The sequence below is a fragment of the Schistocerca cancellata genome, chromosome 3, assembly GCF_023864275.1.
Source record: "Schistocerca cancellata isolate TAMUIC-IGC-003103 chromosome 3, iqSchCanc2.1, whole genome shotgun sequence".
Lineage (NCBI taxonomy): Eukaryota > Metazoa > Arthropoda > Insecta > Orthoptera > Acrididae > Schistocerca > Schistocerca cancellata.
The window spans coordinates 432473451-432500704 of NC_064628.1; positions in this window are offsets into that span (position 1 = coordinate 432473451).

A 27254-nucleotide genomic window follows, 5' to 3' on the forward strand; every position below is an offset into this window, starting at 1 on the left:
CGCAGATCCGGACTGCGCGCCTAGAACCGCTAGACCACCGCGGCCGGCTGTCTAAAGAAGATTCATATAAATAGTTTGTTCAGACTTTCATAGTGATGCTATCCACAGTTGTCTGCTGGCAGTGTGGCTGTCCCGTATTTCGTGACAATCATAAATAATACACTTCGGCTCAAACACAGAGTTCAGGAAAGTGCATGCATACTTCACACGTCCACGGGAGTTCGTTTATTATTGGATAAGTGATTTCAACACGGACATACAAAGACTTCATATTTGGTACTTTCCGGACTCCCGACTGAAGTTTCATTTCAAGAAGTTGTCGGTAAAATTTATATCATTGCGATAGAAGACCGTTGCGCTAAGATTCCACAGACCATTGAGATGAGAGGCATATCATACTAATGACAATATAGCATCCCGAATGAAGCAGCGCATATGAAGAAGCCGGATGCGCGAAGCTGTTGCATTTATTGATTCCATGCTAAACACATTTGAAGGGCTACGTTTCAAAATCGTGTTTGGAATAGCTGAAGCGTAATCTGAAGCTCTTCCGGCGTCGTTATGTAACTGTGAACGATTGGTGGTACCATTATAAGGTAGAAGGAACAAAACTACACTTAAAACAAGGAGCTGACTATGAAGGAGATACATCTAAAAACGATGTAAGCGCTTTGGCAGTGAGTATTGTTATTATTGTTTGCAAAACGGTCAAATAGCAACACATTATATGGCTTTCTTTGTCCGTGACAGAGTGACTAAGAGGCAGAAATTACGAAAATGATAACACAAAAGTGCGCATAGACCTGAGTAATATGGTGCGAGCGCACATCATCCGCTGAGATGGCAAAAGAACGCGAAATATTTTCCCGTCCTTTTCATTTCCGATTTGGCATTACACAGAGATCTATAATTACTTGCACAGACTAGGATAATGCCTGCTGAGGAACACATAATGACCAGCTTGTAAAAAAAAATTGTACTCGTGTTTCGGTCTCAGGTCAGACAAATGGAATCACCTGATGATGACTTGGCGATAAGTCGAAACCTCTAATAATACAAAATTCGTGACGTGAGAATGAAATACATGATAAAAATTATTTCTGTTATGATGAATTAAAAAAAATATTTAGAATGCTGCCATAAAAACTGACTCAATATCAATCATTTTGAGAAACAAATCTTTGATCTCACATTAAAATATTATTTAGCTTGGTTTTTATGCAACATTTACTTATATATTCGGCACGCTGCCTTGCGGTGTATGGCGGCAGGTATTTTGTGTACCACTTTAACTTCCCCTCTTTCCTGTACCAGTCGTCAGTGGTTCGCGGGAAGAACGATTGCCGGTAAACCTCCATGTGGGCTGTAATCTCTCTAATTTTATCTTTATGGTGTTTTCTCGAGATATGAGTAGGAGGAAATATATGTGTTGACTCTTCTAGGAACATACGCTCTCGATACTTGAACAGTAAACCAAACCGTGATGCAAATCGCCTCTCTTACAGTGTCTGCCATTTGAGTTGGTTGATCATGTCTGTGATGCTTTCGTGCTTACTAAATGAGCCTTAACGAAACACGCTACTCTCCTTCCGATCTTATCTATTTTATCTATCAATCTTACCTGGTGTGGACCCCATACTAACTAGCAATACTGGGGTACTGGCCGAACGATGGTTTTCTAAGCTACATCCTTTGTTGTACACTACTTTTCCTGGGGATTCTCCAATGAATCTCGGTCTGGTATCTGCCTATCCTACTATTAGTTTTATATGGTCGTGTTACTTCAAACCTCCGTACACACACACACACACACACACACACACACACACACACACACACACACACACACACTTCGTTATTTTATGGAAGTAAATGTTTCCAGTGATTGTTCTGTCTATGTCTTCACAATACGTTACATTAGTTTATGTCGAGGGTCAATTGCCACACACTGCACCAAGGATCGATCCTCCGCAGTTCTTCCTGTATTTCGTTACAATTTCGTAGCGTTGAGACTTCACTGTATGTAACAGCCTCACCCGCAAAATGCCTCATGGAACTTCCGATGTTGTCTCCATTGTCATTCATACATATTGTGAAAAGTAATGGACCTATAACACTCCCTTCGGGTACGTAGTAAGAGGTCACTTTTACTTTTCTGATGAGCATGATATGCTGTATTCTGTCTGCTAGAAACTCTTCAACCCAGTGACACAATGGTTCATTGGGCGGCAGTGCAGAGCGGAACTGTATCGAATGCCTTACAGAAGTCATGGAAACTGCATCTAGTGGGTGCCGGTATCTTCCGCCTTGCATGTCTCATGGACGAACACGACCGTTGTTTTCGAAACGCATGTTGGTTGCTACAGAAGCGATTTTCGGTCTCCAGAAGTGTCACGATAATCGGAACTACCGTATGTTCCAGGAGGGAACAAGTCTTGCACACTGCACGTACACGCGTAGCTTAAGGGCTCGACTATTTTCTGTCGGCATTGTTATTAAAATTACACTATCACTTTTTTCCATTTTCTATAATAACGCAATATTTAATAACAATACAAATGTTATGAGTAAAAATTACTCCTTTTTTAGAAGAACATTTATTTAAAAATTAATAATTTCAGCACGGCTGCAATGACTAATTGACGTGTCGGTCTGAGGCGCCTTGCCACTCTTCGTGCAGCTACCCATGTCGGAGGTTCGAGTCCTCCCTCGGGCACGGGTGTGTGTGTGTTATCCTAAGTGGTTGTTAGTTTAACTTAGATTAAGTGGTGTGCAAGCCTTGGCACCGATGATCTCAGCAGTTTGGAGCCATGGGAGCTTACCACAAAATGTGTCGGTGTTTCACTCGGTTGTTGTTGTTGTCTTCAGTCCAGAGACTGGTTTGATGCAGCTCTCCATGCTACTCTATCCTGTGCAAGCTTCTTCATCTCCCAGTACCTACTGCAACCTACATCCTTCTGAATCTGCTTAGTGTACTCATCTCTTGGTCTCCCTCTACGATTTTTACCCTCCACGCTGCCCTCCAGTACTAAATTGGTGATCCCTTGATTCCTCAGAACATGTCCTACCAACCGGCTCCTTCTTCTAGTCAAGTTGTGCCACAAATTTCTCTTCTCCCCAATTCTGTTCAATACCTCCTCATTAGTTATGTGATCTACCCATCTAATCTTCAGCATTCTTCTATAGCACCACATTTCGAAAGCTTCTCTTCTTGTCCAAACTATTTATCGTCCATGTTTCACTTCCATACATGGCTACACTCCATACAAATATTTTCAAAAACGACTTCCTGACACTTAAAACTATACTCGATATTAACAAATTTCTCTTCTTCAGAAACGCTTTCCTTACCACTGGCGGTCTACGTTTTATATCCTCTCTACTTCGACCATCATCAGTTATTTTACTCCCCAAATAGCAAAACTCATCTATTGTCTCATTTCCTAATCTAATTCCCTCAGCATCACCCGACTTAATTCGACTACATTCCATTATCCCCGTTTTGCTTTTGTTATGTTCATCTTATATCCTCCTTTCAAGACACTGTCCATTCCGTTCAGCTGCTCTTCCAACTCCTTTGCTGTCTCTGACAGAATTACAATGTCATCGGCGAACCTCAAAGTTTTTATTTCTTCTCCATGGATTTTAATACCTACTCCGAATTTTTCTTTGTTTCCTTTACTTGCTCAATATACAGATTGAATAACATCGGGGATAGGCTAGAGCCCTGTCACACTCCCTTCCCAACCACTGCTTCCCTTTCATGTCCCTTGACTCTTATAACCGCCATCTGGTTTCTGCACAAATTGCAAATAGCCTTTCGCTCCCTGTATTTTATCCCTGCCACATTCAGCATTTGAAAGAGAGTATTCCAGTCAACATTGTCAAAAGCTTTCTCTAAGTCTGCAAATGCAAGAAACGTAAGTTTGCCTTTCCTTAATCTATTTTCGAAGATAAGTCGTATGGTCAGTATTGCCTCACATGTTCCAGCATTTCTACAGAATCCAAACTGATCTTCCCCGAGTTCAGAATGCTCAAATGTGTGTGAAATCTTTTGGGACTTAACTGCTAAGGTCACCAGTCCCTAAGCTTACACACTACTTAACCTAAATTATCCTAACGACGAACACACACACCCATGCCCGAGGGAGGACTCGAACCTCCGCCGGGACCAGCCACACAGGCCATGACTGGAGCGCCTTAGATCCCCGAGTTCGACTTCTAGCAGTTTTTCCATTCGTCTGTAAAGAATTCGTGTTAGTATTTTGCAACTGTGACTTAATAAACTGATAGTTTGGTAATTTTCACATCTGTCAACACCTGCTTTCTTTGGGATTGGAATTATTATATTCTTCTTGAAGTCTGAAGGTGTTTCTTCTGTCTCATACATCTTTCTCACCAGATGGCAAAGTTTTGTCAGGGCTGGCTCACCCAAGGCTGTCAGTAGTCCTAATGGAATGTTGTCTACTCCCGGGGCCTTGTTTCGACTTAGGTCTTTCAGTGCTCTGTCAAACTCTTCACGCCGTCTCATATCTCCCATTTCATCTTCATCTACATCCTCTTCCATTTCCATAATACTGTCCTCAAGTTCGTCGCCCTTGTATAGACCCTCTATATACTCCTTCCTCCTTTCTGCTTTCCCTCCTTTGCTTAGAACTGGGTTTCCATCTGAGCTCTTGATATTTATACAAGTGGATCTCTTTTCTCCAAAGGTCTCTTTAATTTCCTGTAAGTAGTATCTATCTTACCCCTAGTGAGGTATTCCTCTACATCCTTACATTTGTCCTCTAGCCATCCCTGCTTGCCCATTTTGCACTTCCTGTTGTTCTCGGTTTTGAGACGTTTATATTCCTTTTTGCCTGCTTCATTTACTGCATTTTTATATTTTCACCTTTCATCAGTTAAATTCAATATTTATTCTGTTACGCAAGGATTTCTACTAGCTCTCATCTTTTTACCTACTTGAGCCTCTGCTGCCTTCACTATTTCATCCCTCACAGCTACCCATCCTTTTTCTACTGTTTTTCTTTCCCCCATTCCTTTCAACCGTTCCCTTATGCTCTCCCTGAAACTCTCTACAACCCCTGGTTCTGTCAGTTTATCCAGGTCCCATCTCCTTAAATTCCCACCTTTTTGTAGTTTCTTCATTTTTTATCTACAGTTCATAACCAATATATTGTGGTCAGAGTCCACATCTGCCCCTGGAAATGTCTTACAGTTTAAAACCTGGTTCCTAAATCTCTGTCTTACCATTATATAATCTAATTATATATCTTCCTTTTCCTACTATCGAATTCCAGTCACCCATGACTATTAAATTTTCGCCTCCCTTCACTATCTGAATAATTTCTTTTATCTCATCATACATTTCATCAATCTCTTCGTCATCTGCAGAGCTAGTTTGCATATAAACTTGTTCTACTATGGTAGGCGTGGGCTTCGTGTCTATCTTGGCCACAATAATGCGTTCACTATACTGATTGTAGTAGCTTACCAGAACTCCCCTTTTTTTATTCATTATTAAACCTACTCCTGCATTACCTCTATCTGATTTTGTATTTATAACCATGTATTCACCTGACCATAAGTCTTGTTCCTCCTGCCACCGAACTTCACTAATTTCCAATATATCTAACTTTAACCGATCCACTCTCCTTTTTAAATTTTCTAACCTACCTGCCCGATTAAGGGATCTGACATTCCACACTCCGATCCGTAGAACGCCAGTTTTCTTCCTCCTGATAACGACGTCCTCTTGAGTAGTCCCCGCCCGGAGATCCGAATGGGGGACTATTTTACCTCCGGAATATTTTACCCATCATCATTTAACCATACAGTAAAGCTGCATGCCCTCGGGAAAAATTACGGCTGTAGTTTCCCCTTGCTTTCAGCCGTTCGCAGTACCAGCACAGCAAAGCCGTTTTGGTTATTGTTACAAGGCCAGATCAGTCAATCAGCCAGGCTGTTGCCCCTGCAACTACTGAAAAGGCTGCTGCCCCTCTTCAGGAACCACATGTTTGTCTGGCCTCTCAACAGATACCCCTCCGTTGTGGTTGCACCTACGGTACGGCTATCTGTATCGTTGAGGCACGCAAGCCTCCCCACCAACGGCAAGGTCCATGGTTCATTGGAGGGGGGGGGGGGGTTACTCGGCTATTAGAAGAAAATTAAAGACACTGTTACAACCGTGATGAAATAAATACCGAAAAATACCCATTAGGTCTAAAATACCGGTATCGCTTTTTCCCATCCCTAATTCGGAATCTGTATTAATCTCATTAGATATTATCGTATCTGAATGGTTCAAATGGGTCTGAGCACTATGCGACTTAACTTCTGAGGTCATCAGTCACCTAGAACTTAGAACTAATTAAACCTAACTAACCTAAGGACATCACACACTTCCATGCCCGAGGCAGGATTCGAACCTGCGACCGTAGCGGTCGCTCGGCTCCAGACTGTAGCGCCTAGAACCGCACGGCCACTCCGGCCGGCTATTATCGTATCTATTATGGCTATAAAGACGTCTCGACCACCAGCGTTCAACCTATATTTGTGATATACATACAGTTTGGAACCGCGCGACCGCTACGGTCGCAGGTTCGAATCCTGCCTCGGGCATGGATGTGTGTGATGTCCTTAGGTTAGTTAGGTTTAAGTAGTTCTAAGTTCTAGGGGACTGATGACCTCAGATGTTGAGTCCCATAGTGCTCAGAGCCATTTTGTGATATACATTCCAGTCAGAATTTAGAATTTCGTTGCTGTTGACACAGTTCAGCAAGCTTTCTGTCCCCGGTATTATGTGCGCATCGGTACCGTTTATAAGCAAGACTAATTGCAGGATCTTACCATAGGTGCTCCTGACCTATTAAGGACGGGAGGGTAGGTTCGTACAATTCTCTAACTGATAGCGAAACTCGAGAAATCCACATCCGAGATCGTCGCAGAGTCGCATGAGCCCTTGGTTCAAGCTTTCCACTCGGCTCTAAATCAGAGGAGCATGATCGGTTCTGGGAATGGCGCTGCACAGTAGCTTCCATCCCAGGAGAGATGGCGCTGTCTCCACCAAATCAACCAAGGGTGGCCTCTGAACCCAGGTGGCAGGCGTCGTTCGTGCCTGCATGAGCCACGATTTGCAGTCGGGAGCGCTCGCTGCGCTCAGTCACTGACAGCAGAGCCTACTCCACAGGCCCGAACGTACCCCCCCCCCCTCCCCCAATCACACAGAGTAGGCACTGGCCTTCTTTCCCCACCTGCCCACTATTTCCCTGAGGGGCTCCATCATTTCGCGTAACACTGGAGCTCCCAGTGACACGCAAACCTACTCTCTGCACATGTCCGGACCTCTCAGGAAAATCGGGCACAGTTCCAGCAGGCCAGACACCTCATGCAGGCTCAGACGTATTTTCAGCAATAGGCAATACCTCAGACCTGTTTCTAAGGCGCGAGGAGACAGCCGTGTGACGGGTACACAAATTCGTCTTCTGCCCAGAGATTCGCGACCCTGTCACTGTTCGCCAGTCGACTGGTCAGGACGTGCAAATCGGAAGGAACAGCGGCATCAGGGGTCTCAGGCGACGATTTAGGCTCCAGAGGTGCCAAAACAATTGTCTCAGATGCCCCGAAGCCACCGCAGCCCAGGGTAACAGCCTGAAACCTGTCGACCATGGCCAACACAGTTTCCAGCTGTTCACAGACAGTGGGATGTTCCCCCTGGCTCCGTACACAGCAGATGCAGTCCCTGCTGTTGTTGTTGTGATCTTCAGTCCGTAGCCTGGCTTGATGCAGCTTTCCATACTACTCTATCCTGTGCGAGCCTGTTCATCTGCGAGCAGTTACTGCAACATTCATTCTTTTAAACCTGCTTACTGTATTCATCTCCACGTTTTTTTACCCCACACAGTCCCCTGCAATACTAAATTCTAAGAAAGATAGCCTCGTCCTCAAAAAACAGTTACAATTGCGTAACAAATTTTTTTTCAATGACTTCATTCCACTACACGCGAAATTTTGATTCCTTTATGTTTTACTATGTTTTCCTGCCTCTAGTTCCGACACATCTTTCTCTTCAAATCTTATATATATATATATATATATATATATATATATATATATATATATATATATATATATATATATACTACTAAAGTACCCTTCATACACATTTTAGACTTTACAGCTCTTTGTGTAAATATTCTACAATATTCTGTTCTTTACGTAATGGGCATTTGTGTAAAGCCTAAAAGATGGCTCTTAGTTGTACTTCATTTACTTGGGTACTTTTTTATTTCAAAAATACGTTTAGCTGCCGTCCTTTGAATTTTTTTTATATAATAAACTTGTATCCTGTTTTCGCAGTCTGAAGTGGTTCATTGCATGGCAAAGGCTGGAAAATTATTACATAATTTAATTTGTGACTTTGATTATTGCCTTCTCGCATTGTAACTTTACGTAAGTAACCTTTCTATGTTACGACATTTTTCATCTTTGTTAATGTTTCTGTCAAACTTACTTCTCTATGTATTATTTTATAGGGTTGTTAAAATTTCATTCTGATTAAGACATCCTTAGAGATGTCGAAATCTACGTCAACGTGTTAAAAATTATTTGCAACCGGTTGGCTGCATCATTTCTCCGTTGAAACTTATGTACGGTTGCTGAAAGACAGCCATGTTCAAAACTGTAAAGTGGATGATACCTTGATGCCTCAGAATGTGTCCTATCAATTGACTCTTCTTTTGGTCAAGTTGCGCCTTAAATTTCTTGTCTCTTCAATTCTATTCAGTACCTCCTCATTAGTTACGTGATCTACCCATTTAATCTTCAACACTCTTCTGTAGCAACGCATTTCTAAAGCTTCTATTCTCTTTTTGTCTAAACTGTTTATCGTCCCTGTTTCACTTTCATACATGGCTACACTCCAGATGAATACCTTCAGAAAAGGCTTCCAAACACTTAAATTTATATTCGATGTTAACAAATCTCTCTTCTTCAGAAATGCTTTTCTTGTCATTGCAGGTCTACATTTTATATCCTATCTACTTCGGACAGGCAGCCCCTATCCATCTTTAATTAATTTTTCTCTGAACCAAAGGTAATGTAATACCAACCTAAGAAGTTGAATTCACTCAGCACAAGCGATCGAGAAATACGAAAACTCTTACAGTAAGATAAATAGCACTACTAAGAACAGCTAAATAAACAGCTACTGTTCACCGCTAATCATAAGCGCGCAAGAATACCAGTAAATTAAATTACGTACACAATCCGTGTACAAAAGGTAAGCTGCCGCCGCTGCTGGGCTTCTCTCTGCTCTGAGATTCGAGCTGTACTGAATATTTACTGTTTGCAACGGTGCGCGACCAGCTACTCTTCAGTGTAGTGTCTGCTGGCGTATACTAATCGTCATCTTGCTGCTCTACACCTACATCTACGTCTGTACCTCGCAAGACGCCTTACTACGTGTAACGGAAGGTACTTCTCGTACCATCGTCTCTTACCCCCTTGTCCGCAGCTCGTGGTCTCGCCGTCGTGTTCTTGCTTCCCGGCTGGGTCAGGGATATTCACCTGGCTCGAGATGACTAGGTGTTTGTGTTGTCCTCCTCATTTTATCAACATTCATGAAAGTGCCGAGACTGGACTGAGCAAAGGTTGGGAATTTGTACGGGGGCTGATAAACGCGCAGTTTAGCGCCCCACAAACCAATCATCATCGTCATCATCATCATCTTACCCCCTTCTCTGATCCATTCGTGAATGGCGCTTGGGGAGAACGATGGTCGGTAAACCTCTCCCATTTTCTCGATGTTGTCATTTCGCGAGACGTATGTGAGAGGATGTAATGTATTCCCCACACTCATTCGGACTTTCATTGGCAAATAGCCCCATACTGCACAGTGCCTCTCTTGTGTCGTCTGCTAATGGCGTTAAACATCTCCGTAATGCCCTTGCAGCGACTAAACTATCCCATGACGAAACGTGTCTTTCTTCATTGGATCTTCTCTGTTTTCTTCTTCCAAGCTGGTAAGCGCCTTGGTCATCAACAATACTCAAGAATCGGTCTCGTAAGTGTCTTGTAAGCCAAATCTTTCCTGGATACATTGCATCTTTTTTATATTTTTCCAAAGAATCTCAGTCCACCATCTGATTTTTCTACGGTTACTTTTATGTGATCATCCCATTTCAAGTCACTTGAAGAGGTCACTCTCCAGCATTGTGATGTTATTACTGTTTTCAGTTATTTATCACCAATAGCGTAATCGTAAACAGCGAAGAAATCTTGGGTTACAGAACTAATTCGTAAACTGACCGAAGAAACAAAGAAGTACGAAATGCTCAGAGAAAGTCAGAAACACAGAAATATAAGTCACTTAAAATGAAAGGGAAGCGCATGGAAGTCAAGGCGAAATGGCTGCAGGGAAACTGTGAAGAGATCGAAAAAGAAATCGTATAGAAAGGTCAAAATAGCCTTCTATGACATTAAAAGCAATGGCGTCAACATTAAAAGCGTAATGGAAATTCCACTGATGAACGCAGAGGACAGGTCAGTTCGGCGGAAGCGTCTTCGAGGGGGAGGAACTGCCCTGATGATGTGATAGAAGAAGCAATGGGAGTCAATACGGAAGACACGGTGACCCATTATTAGAGTCGTAGTTTAATAGAGATTTGGAAGACTTACGAAGTGACAAGGCAGAAGGGTCAGACAACATCTTTAGGAATTTCTAAAATCATTGTGGTAAGGGAGAACCTAAGAACTATTCAAATTGGTATGTAGAATTTATGAGACAGGTGACATACCATCAGAATTTCGGAAAAATATTACACACACAATCTCGAGGATCGCAAGGGCAGATAAGTGCAGAACTACCACACAATCGGGTTAACAGCTCATGCATTCGTTTCTAAAAAGAAATATGTGAATTTTAGAATGACTGAAACACTTCAGAAAAATTTAGACACGTTCATATTACTTAGAAAAAAGCGCCCGACAACGTAAAGTGGAGAGAGATGCTCCAACTTCTGAGAAAAATAAGACTAAGTTATACGGAAAGACGGATGATACACAATATGCACAAGAACAAAGGACGAACAATAAGAATGGAGCACAAAGAGAAGTGCTCCGATTAAAAAGAATGCAATCCCTCGGCCCTAATTTTGAATCCATACAACGAAGAAGCAATGATGGAAATAAAAGAAGGATTCACGAGTGTAATTAAAATTCAGGATGAAAGGATATCGACGACAAAATTCGCTGATAACACTGCTGTCCTTACTGTGGACATAGAAGAATTATACGACCTGCTGAACGGAATGAACAGTGTCATGGGTTCAGAGTATGGACTGAGAGTAAACCGAAGCAAGACGAAAGTAATGAAGAGTAACAGGAACGGGATTAGCGATAAACTTATAAGAATTCGTAATCACGAAGTAGACCAAGTTGAGGAATTCAACTAGCTTTGAAGGAAAATATCAGGTGGCGAATGAAGCAAAGAAGACATAAAAACAGACTAATACACAGACAAAGAGGGCATTCCTAGTAACAAGAAGTCTACTAACATCGAACGGTGCTCTTAATTTGAGGAAGAATTTTCTGAGAATGTACGTTTGGAGATCAGCACACTACGGTAGCGAACCATTGATTATATATATAGAAATGGAACAGAAGAGAATCGAAGTGCGTGGAAGTCAAGGCGAAATGGCTGCAGGAAAACTGTGGAGAAATGGAAAAAGAAGTGGCATGTGGTGCTACCGAAGAATTTTGAAAATCATATGGCCTGGTGGACAAGGAATGAGGAGGTTCTCCGCAGAATGAAATAGACGAAAAATACTGACAAGTAGCAGGCAAGAGAAGTGTCAAGACATCAGGGAATAACTTCTCTGGTATCGGAGGAAGCTGAAGAGAATAAAAGCTGTAGGGCAATATGCCCAACAAATAATTGAGGACGTAAGGTGCAAATTCTACTCAGAAATAGTGAGGTTTACACGAAAGAGGATTTCCTGGTGGGCCGCCTCAAAGCAGTCAGACGACGAGAGAGAGAGAGACAGATTTACATTTTTTATGTTCAGGGTCAACGACTAATTCCTGCACCGTTCATCGATCCTCCGCCGATCTTTCCGCATTTGGTGCACTCTACTGGCAACAACACTGTTGGCGAAGAGGGTCATAGTGTTTCCGACGTTATCCACTAGATCATTAACGAGCGAAGGGCGTTCAATAAGTAATGCAATACATTTGTGGAAAACTCCGTACGCGCAGGCCTCTGAAGGCCCAGCAGTATCGACCGTCAGCCATGATATCCTCAGGTGATATGCATCACTTGATACGGATATGGTCCTCAGCTCGTGGTCGTGCGGTAGCGTTCTCGCTTCCCACGCACGGGTTCCCGGGTTCGATTCCCGCCGGGGTCAGTGATTTTCTCTGCCTCGTGATGACTGGGTGTTGTGTGATGTCTTTAGGTTAGTTAGCTTTAAGTAGTTCTAAGTTCTAGGGGACTGATGACCATAGAAGTTAAGTCCCATAGTGCTCAGAGCCATTTGAACCATTTTTGATACGGATATGGAGGGACACTTGGTCAGCACACCGCCCTCCCGGCCGTTGTCAGTTTTCGTGGTCACCTTTCAATCAAGTAGCCCCTTTATTGATCTCACAAGGGCTGCGTGCACCACGCTAGCCAACAGCGCTCGGCGGACCCGGATCGTCACCCATCCGGTGGTCTGACGGGAACCGACGTTACCACTGCTTTTTGTGAAAACAGGTAAGTTTTAAACCGGATTCCGTTGCACCATATTATTCCCCATTCTTTCGGTTACAAAACCCTATTTTTCAACACAATCTCCGCTCAATGGGTCGGCCTTACCCCAGCTTATTGGGAAGGCTTGTATGTCCACATGGTTCCACTCTAATGGTTGACTTCTGAGACAACGTCTTACTGCATCAATTATCTCATCATACACAGTTGTACAGCGAGGTGTTCAACTGTTATCCGTCGATCACCTCGAATGAGTGTGTCTGCACATTCTCACACTGCAGGAGCCACAGCTGTGTGCAGCTGGCCGGTATGTGGGAGATCGGACAGATTTGTGCGATATTGTTCCGATGATGACAGATGCCTCGCCCGACTCACTATGCTTTTGTTTACTGCCAGGTCTAAAAAGTGGTTCAAATGGCTCTGAGCACTATGGGACTTAACTTCTGAGGTCATCAGTCCCCTGGAACTTAGAACTACTTAAACCTAACTAACCTAAGGACATCACACACATCCATGCCCGAGGCAAGATTCGAACCTGTGACCGTAGCGGTCGCGCGGTTCCAGACTGTAGCGCCTAGAACCGCTCGGCCATCCCGGCCGGCTTACTGCCAGGTCTCCGTAGGCATTCTGCAAGCGCTTATGAATATGCACAATGCTTTGTTTTTCCGCCAAAAGAAACTCAATGACAGCTCTCTGCTTGGAACGGACCCCAATACAGACACAATTTCGAAGGTTATACACTGAAGCGCCAAAGAAACTGGTATAGGCATGCGTATTCAAATACAGAGATATGTAAACAGGTAGAACACGGCGCCGCGATCGGCAACGCCTATATTCGACAGCAAGTGTCTGGCGCACTTGTTAGATCGGCTACAATGGCAGGTTATCAAGATTTAAGTGAGTTTGAACGTTGTGTAATAGTCGGCGCACGAGCGATGAAGTGGAGATTTTCCCGTACGACCGTTTCACGAGTGTACCGTGAACACCAGGGCTCCGGTAAAACATCAGATCTCCGACGTCGCTGCTATCAGTAAAAGATACTGCAAGAACGGGACCAACGAGGGCTGAAGAGAATCGTTCAACGGGTCTCCGAACGTATGGAGACGGAGAGTTCGGAGATTACGTTATAGGACCCACTGGATAGTTTATAGAGAGCATGCTGAATTCATTTCTGATCGCCACACGCTACTTGTGTTTCGGAGAACGACGTTTCAAATATCCTTCCGGTTATCCAAATTTTGATTTTCCGTGTTGCCTAAATCGGTTAAGGCAAGAACCATAATGGTTCCGTTGAAAATGACAGTGCTGAGTTCCTTCTCGAGTCTTCTCTAATCCGAGCTTGCGTTCCATCTGTAATGACCACGTTGTCGACGGGACGTCAATCCATAATCTTCCTTCTGTCTTTCAGAAAGGTACTACAGGCAGACACTGCGTTTCTGCCGTATGGCGTCCAGCTTCTGCAGTGGTATAAATGTTTAAAGCAGGTTCAAATGGCTCTGAGCACTATGCGACTTAACTTCTGAGGTTATCAGTCGCCTAGAACTTAGAACTAATTAAACCTAACTAACCTAAGGACATCACACACATCCATGCCCGAGGGAGGATTCGAACCTGCGACCGTAGCGGTCACGCGGTTCCAGACTGAAGCGCCTTTAACCGCACGGCCACACCGGCCGGCTTTAAAGCAGGATAAATTTTTAATATCATACGTTTTTAAATCGGAGTGTAAAATAATTTCCCTTAGCCGTCCCTGTGGAAAACTATACTGCACTGTACAGTTAGAACTCCGTTTTGCACAGATAATATCTATAGCTACTGTTACTTAAGTATAGCACAATAATATCCTTACGCAAATGTAAGTGTTGTTCTACACCCGATACGGTAACAGTACAGTGTTTTCTCGTTAGACTGCGTTTAAGTACGAGTATTGCCGAATATATGCATGAAGATGAGAGCGCTATACGCATTCTAACACCACTGGTTACTTTCACTACCTTACACTCCCACTTCACTCGCATTCATTGTGGGTTCCTATCCCCTGTTTTGCACACGCGCCACCCTACCAAGTCTATGGCGACAGACTCCTTAAGGATACCACTGTGGCTGTATTAAGTCGTTATTTGGTTTTCCTACTAACATTACAGTGCCATAGTGGACGCAGGATCAAAGCTGCAGCTATAAAGCTTTTATGTGGTGAGTTGTCTACCTGTCAAGAATCGCCTCTATAGATAACGTAAAAATGGTGAAGAAACGTTCTGTTATCTTCTCTGAGTATCGTGTCGTGTAGTGCGTGCTCCGAAACGTGCCTTTGCCTGTCCGTATGCATCGCCGAAAAGCAGACGTGTAGACATAACATTGAGCCGCTGCTTTTCGCAGTTTCTCGCCCTGTGTGTGTCGTGATATCAGACAGAGAGTGGGCAGTTCTGGGGAACGTGGCGCCTCGGCAGATACGACGATAGCTTTGAGTCGCCGAAAAGCAGAATTCTAAAGTGACAAGGCCACGGGAGTCGTTAAGCGGACGTCGCTGCTCCTCAGTCTCTCGGACGTTATCCTCTTCAGTCTGTCGACTGCTGTTGTAACGGTTTCTGATACCGCAAGCGAAGGCTCACACCAAGAACGCATCGAAGCTCTATTTTGCAGTAGCTAGTTAAATCCAGTTTTGACGTGAATCTTTGAGCCACACGGCGTATTATTTGATCCACAAAGTTATGGGAATACAGCAAAAACTAAAATTTGTTTACTGCTAATATTTCGGCTGTCAAACGTTCAGCCGTCTTCAGAACGAGGCGGAAAGACTGACAGTACCGCGCTCCCTTTGTATATACGGGGTGGTTAGAAACAGTCTAAATAGCTTTCAAGGATGTTGCAAGGAAGGCTGTGCTGAGAAAAATCGTTAGGAAAAAAATTCGATATGTTGTCTAGTTTTCGAGTAAATTACCACTGAAGTTAGCCAATCAGGCAGCTGCGCGCGCAGTTTCAAGCGGCCCGCCACATACAATTAGTGTCAGTTGTTCTCGAACCGTACGTGATTGCTGCACGAGACTGCTCAGCTTTATTACCGTCTCAGTCCAATTTTTGTATCGCTCTCTTGTTCTGTTTTAGCAAACCAAATGAACACTAACTGGCGTCACCGTCTCTGACGGGTCACTTGAATCTGTGAGCGCAACTGCCTAATTGGCTAAATTCAATGCTAATTAACTCGGAAATAGCGCAACGTATCGAATTTTTCTCTAAACAACTATTTCTGAGCACAATCTGTCCTGCATCACCCCTACAAGCTTCCCAGACTGTTTCTGACCACCCTGCATCTGTTCAAAAGTGTTTGGACATCCTTTACTGGACATTAATAGGAGATGTGTCCAACTTCTGCCTCTATGGCGACTTGACTTCTGTTGGAGACACTTTCAACGAGGCGTCCGGATACATGTGGACGAATTGATGCCCATTATTCCAGAAGATCCTGCCGGCCGAAGTGGCCGTGCGGTTAAAGGCGCTGCAGTCTGGAACCGCAAGACCGCTACGGTCGCAGGTTCGAATCCTGCCTCGGGCATGGATGTTTGTGATGTCCTTAGGTTAGTTAGGTTTAACTAGTTCTAAGTTCTAGGGGACTAATGACCTCAGCAGTTGCGTCCCATAGTGCTCAGAGCCATTTTTTTGAACCAGAAGATCCGAAACCGGAGAACGCTGGGGTCTGGACCGACGTCAAGGCTACAACTCATCTCAAAGGTGTTCCATTGCGATCAGTTCGGGACTCTGGGCAGTCTAGTCCATTTCAAGGATATTATTGTCCACAAACTATTGCCTCTCAGATGCTGTTTTATGACAGTGGTCCCTGTTCTGTTACGTTGATATAATGATAGTCTCCGAAATGTTACTCTACTGAACGCACTACATAATGCTGTAAAATGTGTGCTGTTTGAGGCTTTCCCGGCGCTGCATGTGCTTGATAGGTTCCAGAGAATTACGTCAAATATTGTGCGGTTTTTACAATATTATCCGGCGTAATTTCCGGGAACCTATCAAGCAGCTGTAAAATGTGTTTAAATCCTTCCGCATTTAGCGTTGTTTAAGCACAATAAGGGAGACGACACACTAACCACGAGAAGCACCCCCATATCGTAACACCACTTTCTCTGCTGGCACTGCACGTGATGGCAGATAACGTTCTTTAGTTTCAGTGTTAGAAGCTGTGGAGGTTATCCTTATATTGAAGATACCAGTATTTATTTTCTGCACAAGATCATAATTGCGATAGTCTCAGAGAGGTTTACATCTATCTTCGGTCTAAAAAATTTTGAATTACTGGTTATCTGTTCGTCTTTTGACAATAAACGTTTGCATCGAAAAGTGTTCCGTGCCAGTGACTATATGTGCCGCTACTGCGTTTTCTTACAATCTTTCATTGCCGGCATTTAAATCCTGAGTGATTTTTGTTACATGAACACTAAGCTGTGGTCTAAGGCATACGCCTGTGTGTAACGTTTAGTCATCTGATGCTAGAGACATAATCAGAGTATATAAAGACGCCCTTAGTATTTTCAAACTTAAACAAATTAAGCAAGCCGAACTGTTAGCATTAGGAGAGGAACCGCCAGGAACATAAATACGACGAATTTTCTTGAAATGCCTTCTGTTATACACTTTCGGGGCAATGACTCTTCCATTCATCACGTGGTCTTTCAGTGTGATTCCTTTCACCTTTCTGGGAAATCGCATTTCGCCCCTTAAACCCTGCTGTTATCTTTAGCAGGGACGTAAGTAGTCTGGGATACCCAAAAGAAAGGAAAACGAGGAAAAATTAAAATAAATAGAGAAAGTGGAAAAACAGAAATTACGATATGTATCGATGAATGGCTAAAAATAACCCTGATGAACAGCTATGTTTCAGAAATAGTCCTTTGAATACGAGACAGTACCCCACAAACAACTGACAGGTATACAGTCAAGTGTTTGAATTCTCCTGGGGCACCACCCAAGGACATAGCAAGCACTTTGATTCGTGTAAGGAATGGGGTAGGGTCAACTTGTGTAAACTTAAACAGACTCATGAACATGTCAAAGGTCTTTCCTGGAGGAACTCTCGAATTACCACACAGGCACACTAGAATTAGTTTTCCATATACATAGTACTGTATCCCAGCGTGTAGCGATTTACGTAGCCTATTCATGTGCTTTTCTTGCGGGAATTGTATTACTAGCCTTTTCCCTGTGGTTTCCCTTTCGTACACGTTGATAAAAAACTGCATACATCTCCTCTCCCCTTCACCATGGCCCCCTTTTCATCACCCCTCTTTCTTTTCCACCTGCCAAAGACTTTCCACGTGCCTCCTGCGTCTGCTCCTCCTCCTCCTCCTCCTCCTCCTTTGTGTGTATCTCATCTTCTCCTCTCCCTCTCTCTGATAATCTCCTCTGCCCCCTCTCTACATCTGTGTCCTCTTCCTCAACACTCTCTGTCCAACTTCTCCTCCCATCTATTTCCGTCCAAGTCCTCTCTGTGTCCATTTTATTGCCCCCCCCCCCCCCAAATCTCTGTTCACACTCTTCCCTCTTCTCTCTGTTCATCTCTTCCTCCCTTCATTCTCTGTCCACCTCATCCTCCACCTTCTCTCACCAACCATCTCCTTCCCCTTCACTACTTAGCCTTGACCATCTGCTGTACCCCTGAAAAGCATACCGATACTACGTGCACAACACACCTTCTCCCATCTTTCTCCACCTGGCTCCCCCTGTTGCCTCTCCCTATCCATGTTCGCTTACCTGTTCGCCCTATCCGCAGGTGTAGCCTCTGTAAACCATTTTGGTAAAGAAGGATGATGCTACTCTTAACACAAGTGCCATACTGATCGCCAGTAGCAACGGATGCAATCTAAGATCAATGAGGGTACTTGTTGTCCACTGTATACAATATCAGAACGGCAATTGACTAGGGATTTAATATACTTAATGTTGCAAATAAGATTAAATGATTTTTTGTTAATTTAATATTTCCATTTGTAATCATTACGGAACTTAAGAGCACAAAAAATTGCAATGAACGACCTTCGAACTAGTAACCTCAAGATTAAAAACCTATTTACATGAAATGATGCTATTTTCAGATAAATATCATAAGCGGTTCTGAGGTTTCATGTGTTGACCCATGCTGAAACGCCCAGATTATTTCGTGTTGTAGCCTCCACGTGCGGCGATGCAGGCTGATTCTGCCATCCAGTGTATCATAAAGATGTCGAATACTGTTCTGAGATACGTTATGCAAGCCTGCTCGACCTGTTCACGAAGTTCTGTAAGAGTTGATAATTGACGAGTCGCACGAGTCCCTTCTCGTCCCATCATATCCCACACATGCTCATCATATACCACACGTGCTCGACTGGAGCCAAGTCCAGAGATCGTTCTGGTCAGGGAACCTGCTGCACGTCTTTCAAAGCACGTTGAGTTTCAAGGGCAGTGTGTGGGCGAGCATTATCATGTTGGAGCAATACATCACCTTCCTGTTGCAAGAACGACGAAAGGGGTTTAATGCTTTTGGCCTGCGTTGAGATATTTGGGAACCTATTTGGCTCATGTCCAAACTATCATGAATATCATGCCCCACAAATAATCTGGATATATGCCATTGGTCTCCACATCTTTTTAGCATTTATCCTCCGAAAATCCAGGATCATGGAATGGTCTGCATCCACGCAGCAACCCAATTCTTGATGGTGCAGCAGGAAAGGTAGTTACGACCAAATGTACCGGATATATCATCACAAAAACGTTTGGTCATGTTTCCTTTTTAAAAAATATACTTAATCACAGCGTGCCTCTTTCATTGTGAATTCTCTATTTTCTTGTGACATGTTCACACTTGCACGGATAAATAAAAACCAATGTTACTGCTACGCAATTGCTGTCACATATAACGTAACGAACAAGGTTTAAAGCCAAAACACCAGAATTAATCTACTTCAGTTTTAAATAGGAAAACCAGGGACTTATCAACATTCCCTCATAGACACACTCAAATGTTCAGAGAACCAAATATTGCACCAAAAGGAAAACTGCCTGACACAGAATGGGAGTACAGTGTATGAAGTAACACCCTCTATAGATCTGGCACAAATTTTAATTCGTTTCTTCAGCTTCCATCATTAATACCATCTAGTTCAGTTGTTCCCAACATAAGGGGGACGAAACTTTTCTGAGGAGTAAAAAGAATAGGGTTCGATTGCTTTTCCGTCACAAAACTAAATTATTTTTAAAAGATCATTACTACTTTCACTATTTCATGAGACAGCTATACTGACTACATAAGTTACCATTAACTACATTTTTTTCAAATACTAGTATTAAAGCTTGACACAATTTGGTGGAGATTAAAGCTTGTGAAACAAACGTAAGGACATCGTCTTCCTTACATGGGCAACCCACTACACATGTGCTTCGTAATTTGTACAGTGTATCTATCACAGTAAAATTGAGACATATACGTCACACAAACAGTGAGCCACAGTTCCGTTAGGACTGTGGCTATGGAAAATAAAAGGCATGGATTATGTTCACAAAATCACTGTACTTATTCAAAACGTTCTCCCCCGAATCAAAACACAGTTGAAATGGTTTTAAAGGTGTTTTGAAACGGTCACTGCAGTCCCTTTTTTGAAATTGCATTTAATACTGCAGTACAATTTTCTTGGATGTCCTTAACTGTGTTGTTATGGTGAGTTTTCATTGCCAACTTCAATTTGACGAACAACCAGAAGTCGACTGGAGCCAAATCCGGCGAATACGGCGGATGATCCAGGACCGCGAGCTGTTCGCTGGGGCCAAAAGCTCGCGCACGATCTTCGTTTTGTGGGCTGAGGCGTCGTCATGGAGGAGAAACCACGAACCTAGCCCTCGGTATTGGGGTTGAATTTGACGACGACGAACGACAGAGAACTCATAAAATCTGATGTTGCTTCGCTGCTCCAACGCTGTTCTCCGACGAGTACCAGACACTTACTGTTACAATGGTGGTCAGGACGTCTGCTGCTACACTTTTTTTGTAGGTTGAAGTACAGCGTCACCGGTGGCGAAGGGACTTGAAGTCCCACACCACCCTCCGACGGTGGAAGTTCAAGGTGGCGGGCAATAGGTAACGCAACTACATAGGTACTGATATTGGTGATCGTATGGTGGTCGCAAATACCGAGTGGTCGAATCAAGACTTACACTTTATTAGTTGCCGTAACACCTGTTACATGGTTGTTGTTGAAAGTTTAAGGATCGTAAAGCCGCAACTCGTCAGGAGATAGGATTACAGTTTGGAATTTGAAATAAGCAATTCACACGGAAGTGGGAGATACTTTTTTGTTTAAATATCTCATGAAACTCACTTTCCCGATTTGTAGGTAGTTCCCATATTGAGCCATAAAATATTTCATTATTCACTTCTCAACAGATAAACGAACTAATTTACAGCACAACAGTAATACTGTAATGGCTACTATACAGCTTTAGGGGCTACACATTACTATTACAACAATTATTATTTGCAGTGGTCAGACATTTTTTTAAAGCATTGGCATCCTGAAGTCTTACAATTTCTACCAGCTAAGAAGCAGAGAGTCCAACACTCAAGTCATTTACAAACAATAAGTATAGTGCACACATTTTCACTTAGTTGATATTAAATGAGGATCCACAGGATATGGATGAAGTAAGAGTCCCTAGGAGAGGAGTGTTACAGCGGAGGCATGTTTTGTAAAGAGTTTCTATTCTCAACGTCGATAGTTAGCTCTCTTTTCTAATAAGGAGTTGCAGGTATCACTCACGATGCACTGAGAAATTGATTCATTATTCTACACAGAGACGTTTTTAGGAACAACCAGTACCAATTGACTCAGTAGTTAGCTGGATAATAAAACACTTACAAAAACAAAATATCATTTATCTTTTGTAATTTAAAAAAAGTATTAATAGAAATTTTTTTTAAATTCTAAAATTTAGTAAAGCGCTACGTAAAATTTGGTTACATTTAAGGGTAATGGTCTCAGAACGATTGGGAACCACTGATGTAGTTCGTGTCTACTCTTTAGACAAAATAATGCGATTAGTTCTACTACTACAACCTCTAAAACCAAATTCTGAACGAAAGGCTATACACAGTAATTGGTTCCAAGATGCAAATGTTTGTGAAAGTCGAATCACCAACAAAGAATAGCCAAAATGAGTAGCTATTTGCATTATGAGTATCAACAGTAAGTGATTACGACATAAGAAAGATGTTGTACACGGGGGCCCTAAAACTCTTCCATCATGTGAACTGAAAGATCAATGTAAACTCCAATTCAGTCAGAAAAAGCCACTAAATGAAATGAAAACGCGAAATCAAGCGGCGGTTTACCTCGTTGTCGCGAAAAACTGAAATATCAGCTTGTGAGCGGCTAACCGATTGATCAGTGGATTGTTTTCTCGTTCCATCGCGTTTTTTCGTTCTAACGAAACAACCGAATGAAAGCAGTCTGAGGCCACGTCAGCTATAGTGTGGCATTTTGACTCACTCTCTTGGTCTGAGTGGTTTCACTTCATGTGAGGCAACCGACGACACAGGTCTGACCGTTACGGCAGTTATATGTATGTTTTGAGTCGGTCTCCGTGTTTAAATGACACCATTTACCCAGTTTCTCAGCCTTTTCGTTCGTTCATGAACCATGACTACAGTTGCCAAGTTTTTTCGAGGCAAATAAAGAGATGTGAATAACAACTATATTTCTAATAATGGAGTACGTATTTTTAAAATTCATATATTTATTAACTTTAATACGAATTTTCTGCACTTCTGGCAGTAAATATGGATTTTGATTGGTTTTAAAAGGTTGATAGCTAGAGCTACATCATAAATTTACATTGAAATGAATGATCAATTACTCTTCCCGCTGGTTTACACCTATCACCAATAATTTTATTTCGATAAATGACCTGAAAAAAGCATATAAGATATTTTTTTAACTGTGTGGCGATATAACCACTTACTTTTTAAGAACATACTGTCACCTTCCGGAAATAATGGTTCAAATGGCTCTCAGCACTATGGGACTTAACTTCTGTGGTCATCAGTCCCCTAGAACTTAGAACTACTTAAACCTAACTAACCTAAGGGCATCACACACAACGATGCCCGAGGCAGGATTCGCACCTGCGACCAGCGGTCGCGCGGTTCCAGATTGTGGCGCCTAGAACCGCTCGGCCACCAAGGCAGGCTCCTGAAGTAATCTTCCATTCCTACGTCACTCAGTGTTTCGGCATTTTGATGCAGATAGAAAGTTCGCTAGTATTAAGTAATCGCCTATGCATAAACGTGGGCGAAAAACTGAATTAAAAGCTACTTATTGCCACTCAGCAGAGTAGATACCGCAACGACAATAACACTGGCGGCAGGCGATAACAGAGAACCGACAACAATAATAATTCAACAATGTCAAAACGATCGAATTTTTCCGCTCAGTACTGATTGCGCCGGACCGCGTCGACTGTTTTCAATCGGTTGCTCCCACAGACGGGTTTCACTCAAAAGAACGAATAATAATTCAGCCAATACTTAAATCTATAACCAAATGAGTCGATTATTCTCCAAGAACTGAATGGATCTATTGTTTTCATTCGGTTGTACTCACCACTAGAACGGAGCAGAATAATCAGTCCAAGGCATTTCGGTGCTTGGTAGCAAGAAGTGTTCGAAACTAATGGACAGATGATCGTTGAACATAGCGGCGACTTGCTGGTGGACAACACACTGTGACCAAAGCACGTGATGAATGTCATATTGTTTGCATGGCCGTGAAAGATTATACAGCTGCATACGCAGTATTAAGTCGGCGCTGGCGCAGTGCAACACTTGTGAGCGCTGAAACGTCCCTATGTCTCGTCCTCGAAGTTGCTGTGGCTTTGCGCGAAGCCCCACTTGTGTCCACGCTCAGATTCCACGCACTGTTTACTGAGTACACATTGTGCGTTTGGGTCGCGCCGGGATGGAATATGCTGGGTCATCAGCTCCATCCACCGTCCACATTATTCACACTGTGCGCTGTGCAGAGATGCGTGGCACTATAGTAGAGAGGTGGGGGGGGGACCCACTTTTCCCATCTTGAATTCCCTACCGAAAAACTAAAGCGTCAACTTTTTAATTTCGTATGATTCCCCTTAAGTTCCGTAACATTTCTCAATCGATTTAGAAGTTAGTATTCGGTTAAAAAAATCTCATTTTATTGCATAAGATATTTCATCTCCTTAGCCATTTGTCAGGCACGTTCACTTGACATAGAAATCTTGCATTGAAAAAAAAGTGATATTGAGTAACTTACCGTTCGGTACATTTTAAATCAAAGACGGCCAAGAGTCCAACAGGCGTACAGCTCTCTTGATGTGTGCTGAGATCTATCGCCTAGCTGCACATTTCCCGTATTACCTAGCTGCACATTTCCCGTATTACCACACTACGTTGTCTATTTCGGGTAGAGAGAGAAACCCAACGGTCCGCATTTATACAGGATCACGAGAAACAATCTGAAAAGCTTATATGGGTGTTTCAAGGTAGGTTGTACCGTTTCCGAGTTCATTAGCATTGAAGTTGGCGAATCAGGCTTTTGCACGTACAAATTCAAACGGTCTGCCAGATACTATTAGTGTCAGTGGATCTCATAGAGTAAATGATAGCGCACGAGGCTGCTCAGATTTTGGCTCGGGTTCGATACTTAGTAGCGTCCCACGTCCAATGTTTGTGCTGCTCTCTTATTCAGTTTCAGTGAACCAAACGAAGAAGGTGTTTGGCGACACGGTCTCTGTTTGGCTAGCTTTAGTGCTAATTACCTCGGAAGCAGTGCAGCGTATCGAATTTTTTCTGTACAGTTACTTCTCAGCAAAAACTACCTCCAACACCCTTACAAGCTTTTCAGACTATTTCTAGCCGGCCGGTGTGGCCGTGCGGTTGTAGGCGCTTCAGTCTGGAACCGCGTCACCGCTACGGCCGCAGGTTCGAATCCTGCCTCGTGCATGGATGTGTGTGATGTCCTTAGGTTAGTTAGGTTTAAGTACTTCAAAGTTCTAGGGGACTGATGACCTCAGATGTTAAGTCCCATAGTCCTCAGAGCCATTTGAACCATTTAGACTATTTCTGACTACTTTGTATATGCGGCAAGGCACTTAAGCAAGGAAAAGGTTTGCATGCAGCTTGATTTCATATTTCTCATCAACATAGATCACAAAATATTTGTCTGGTTATTATGTAATTAATTTTGGCGTGCTGAAGACATAATAAAATTTTTGTCTGGTACAAAATGTTGGCATACCGACAGATGCAGGCAATTTCGTAGATTTTTGTCACTCCACGTAACTGTGATTCATTTAGTTTCGTAATCGAAAAAAGCCTTTCATGCACTTATGCACATCGAGATACTGCTATCTCCTTATGCAGAAGTGGAAACTTTTCCCGAGGAAATCAACGTGGAACTTCTGGACAGTTTTAACACAGAAGGATATGCCTTTAAAACGAGAATTACACGGCGGATCGACCTTTCCCATGTGCATACGCACAGGGGTGTTTTCAACTGAAACGGCCAATAGTCTCGAAACAGATGTAGTACTGACGGTGTTCGCAAAACGTTTAGGAAATTATTCAGATAATTCTTTTAATGCCACAATGAATTATTTTCAGAATTCGTCCTTTCTTTAACGCCAGTGAGCTTAGGGAAATGGTCATTGTTCTTTGTCGGAATTTGTCCCTTCAACAACACGATTGTCTTTTGAAATGCATCCCTATCAACTGGAAAACAAGTTGTTGTCACCTTGCAACGACTTACTGTAGGCAGTACATGGTTTGCAGTCCGCTCGGGATGTTCTAATTTTCGTTTTTGTTATTCTTTTTCCTTCATAAAATCAACAATAGCGGGTTTTAAATCGAAAAATAGTTGCACGCACCCCTTTTGATTTAAGCAATGTACTTTGTAGTACAGTAGAAAATGGTGAACCTGACAATTTAATAATGTGTACCAGATCAGAAAATTTAATATATAATATGTACCATCAATTTCATCAGGTACTACATGCCTGGAAATTTAGCACAAAATGTCTCATGACATACAGAATAATGAATCCTGCACGAATTGTTGAGCCAAGTCGGCTCATTTCGTATTTTACATCTTTGCCTACTGGCGCGATCTGTTTCTGTCTAGCCGCTAGTTGGTGCTTCTGTCGCTTGTTGAGTCTTTCTCTGGTTGTAGTTCCTTGGAATGGCTTGTTGACCACATGGACAGGCAGTCGGCCGCAGTCATGATAAGAAGCACATGTGGCGTATGGTGAGCTTAATCCATCCCATCCTCTGTTATGCCAGTCCCGCCTGGATATCTGCCCCCCTTGAAATTCTATAATTCCCTCCAGATCCTCGAGTGCCACGCACTCTGCCTCACTTTCCTTATACACCTCATGTCCCCCTCACGGATCCTCTACCACCTGATTCCTTTCATCCATCTGATCCTATTCCTCAAACATATCCGCGTCCTCTACACTACCCGCCGCCTTGATCCCCTCGTCCCCTGGTTGTTTCTCTCCTCTCCAACCCCCACCCTCTACCGCGCCTTCACTGTTGTTTCCTCCCTACCCTCCACCTCTACACCCTTCATCTTCATTCCCAAGGTGGCTTCCGTCCACTCCACCTCCCGAATAATGCCCTCTCTCCTTCCATTCATCCGTCCTATCAACTCTGATACTCACCTCCCTCTCCCTTCCTCTGTCCTTTTCCCGGGCTCCGTCTCCTTCCCCCTTCCATCCTGTTTTTTCCCCGTCAACCTTCTCTCAGCCCATTTTGCATTCCCCTCCTCTGCCTTTCCCCACTTCCTCTCGCGTGTGCCCCCCCCCCCCATGAGTCCCCTCCCTCCATCAGTTCCCCCCCACCACTTCGTTTTTCCTCTCCTCCCCCCTTTTTTCCCCTCATCTGTCCAGGTCTCCCCCCCCCCCCCCCCATTTGCCCTTGGCTGTGGTATGTCATCTTCGTGCCAACCTTTTAGCACAGTGTTTCAAGTGAGTGTTGTGCATCTTTTCCGAAGTGTTGCAAACGGAAATCATACTGTTGCTGGGTGTGATTTTAGTATCTCTTGCGACCAGAAACCGGACTGTCGCCGTGTTTTTTTAATTGTCTGTCTACTATTTCACCTGTCTGCTTCCTGTGTATTTTATTAGCATCGCCAATCCTTTGTTTTCTGTTTTAACTTTCACAATTTTCCGCCATTTTACCATTTTAAAAAAATGGTTCAAATGGCTCTGAGCACTATGGGACTTAACATCTGAGGGCATCAGTCCCCTAGAACTTAGAACTACTTAAACCTAACTAACCTAAGGACATCACACACATCCATGCCCGAGGCAGGATTCGAACCTGCGACGCGTAGCGGTCGCGCGGTTCCAGATTGAAGCTCCTAGAACTGCTCGACCACTTACCTTTTAAGTCACCATTTTTATCGCCTGCTTTTATTATTTATTAGCTTCTTCT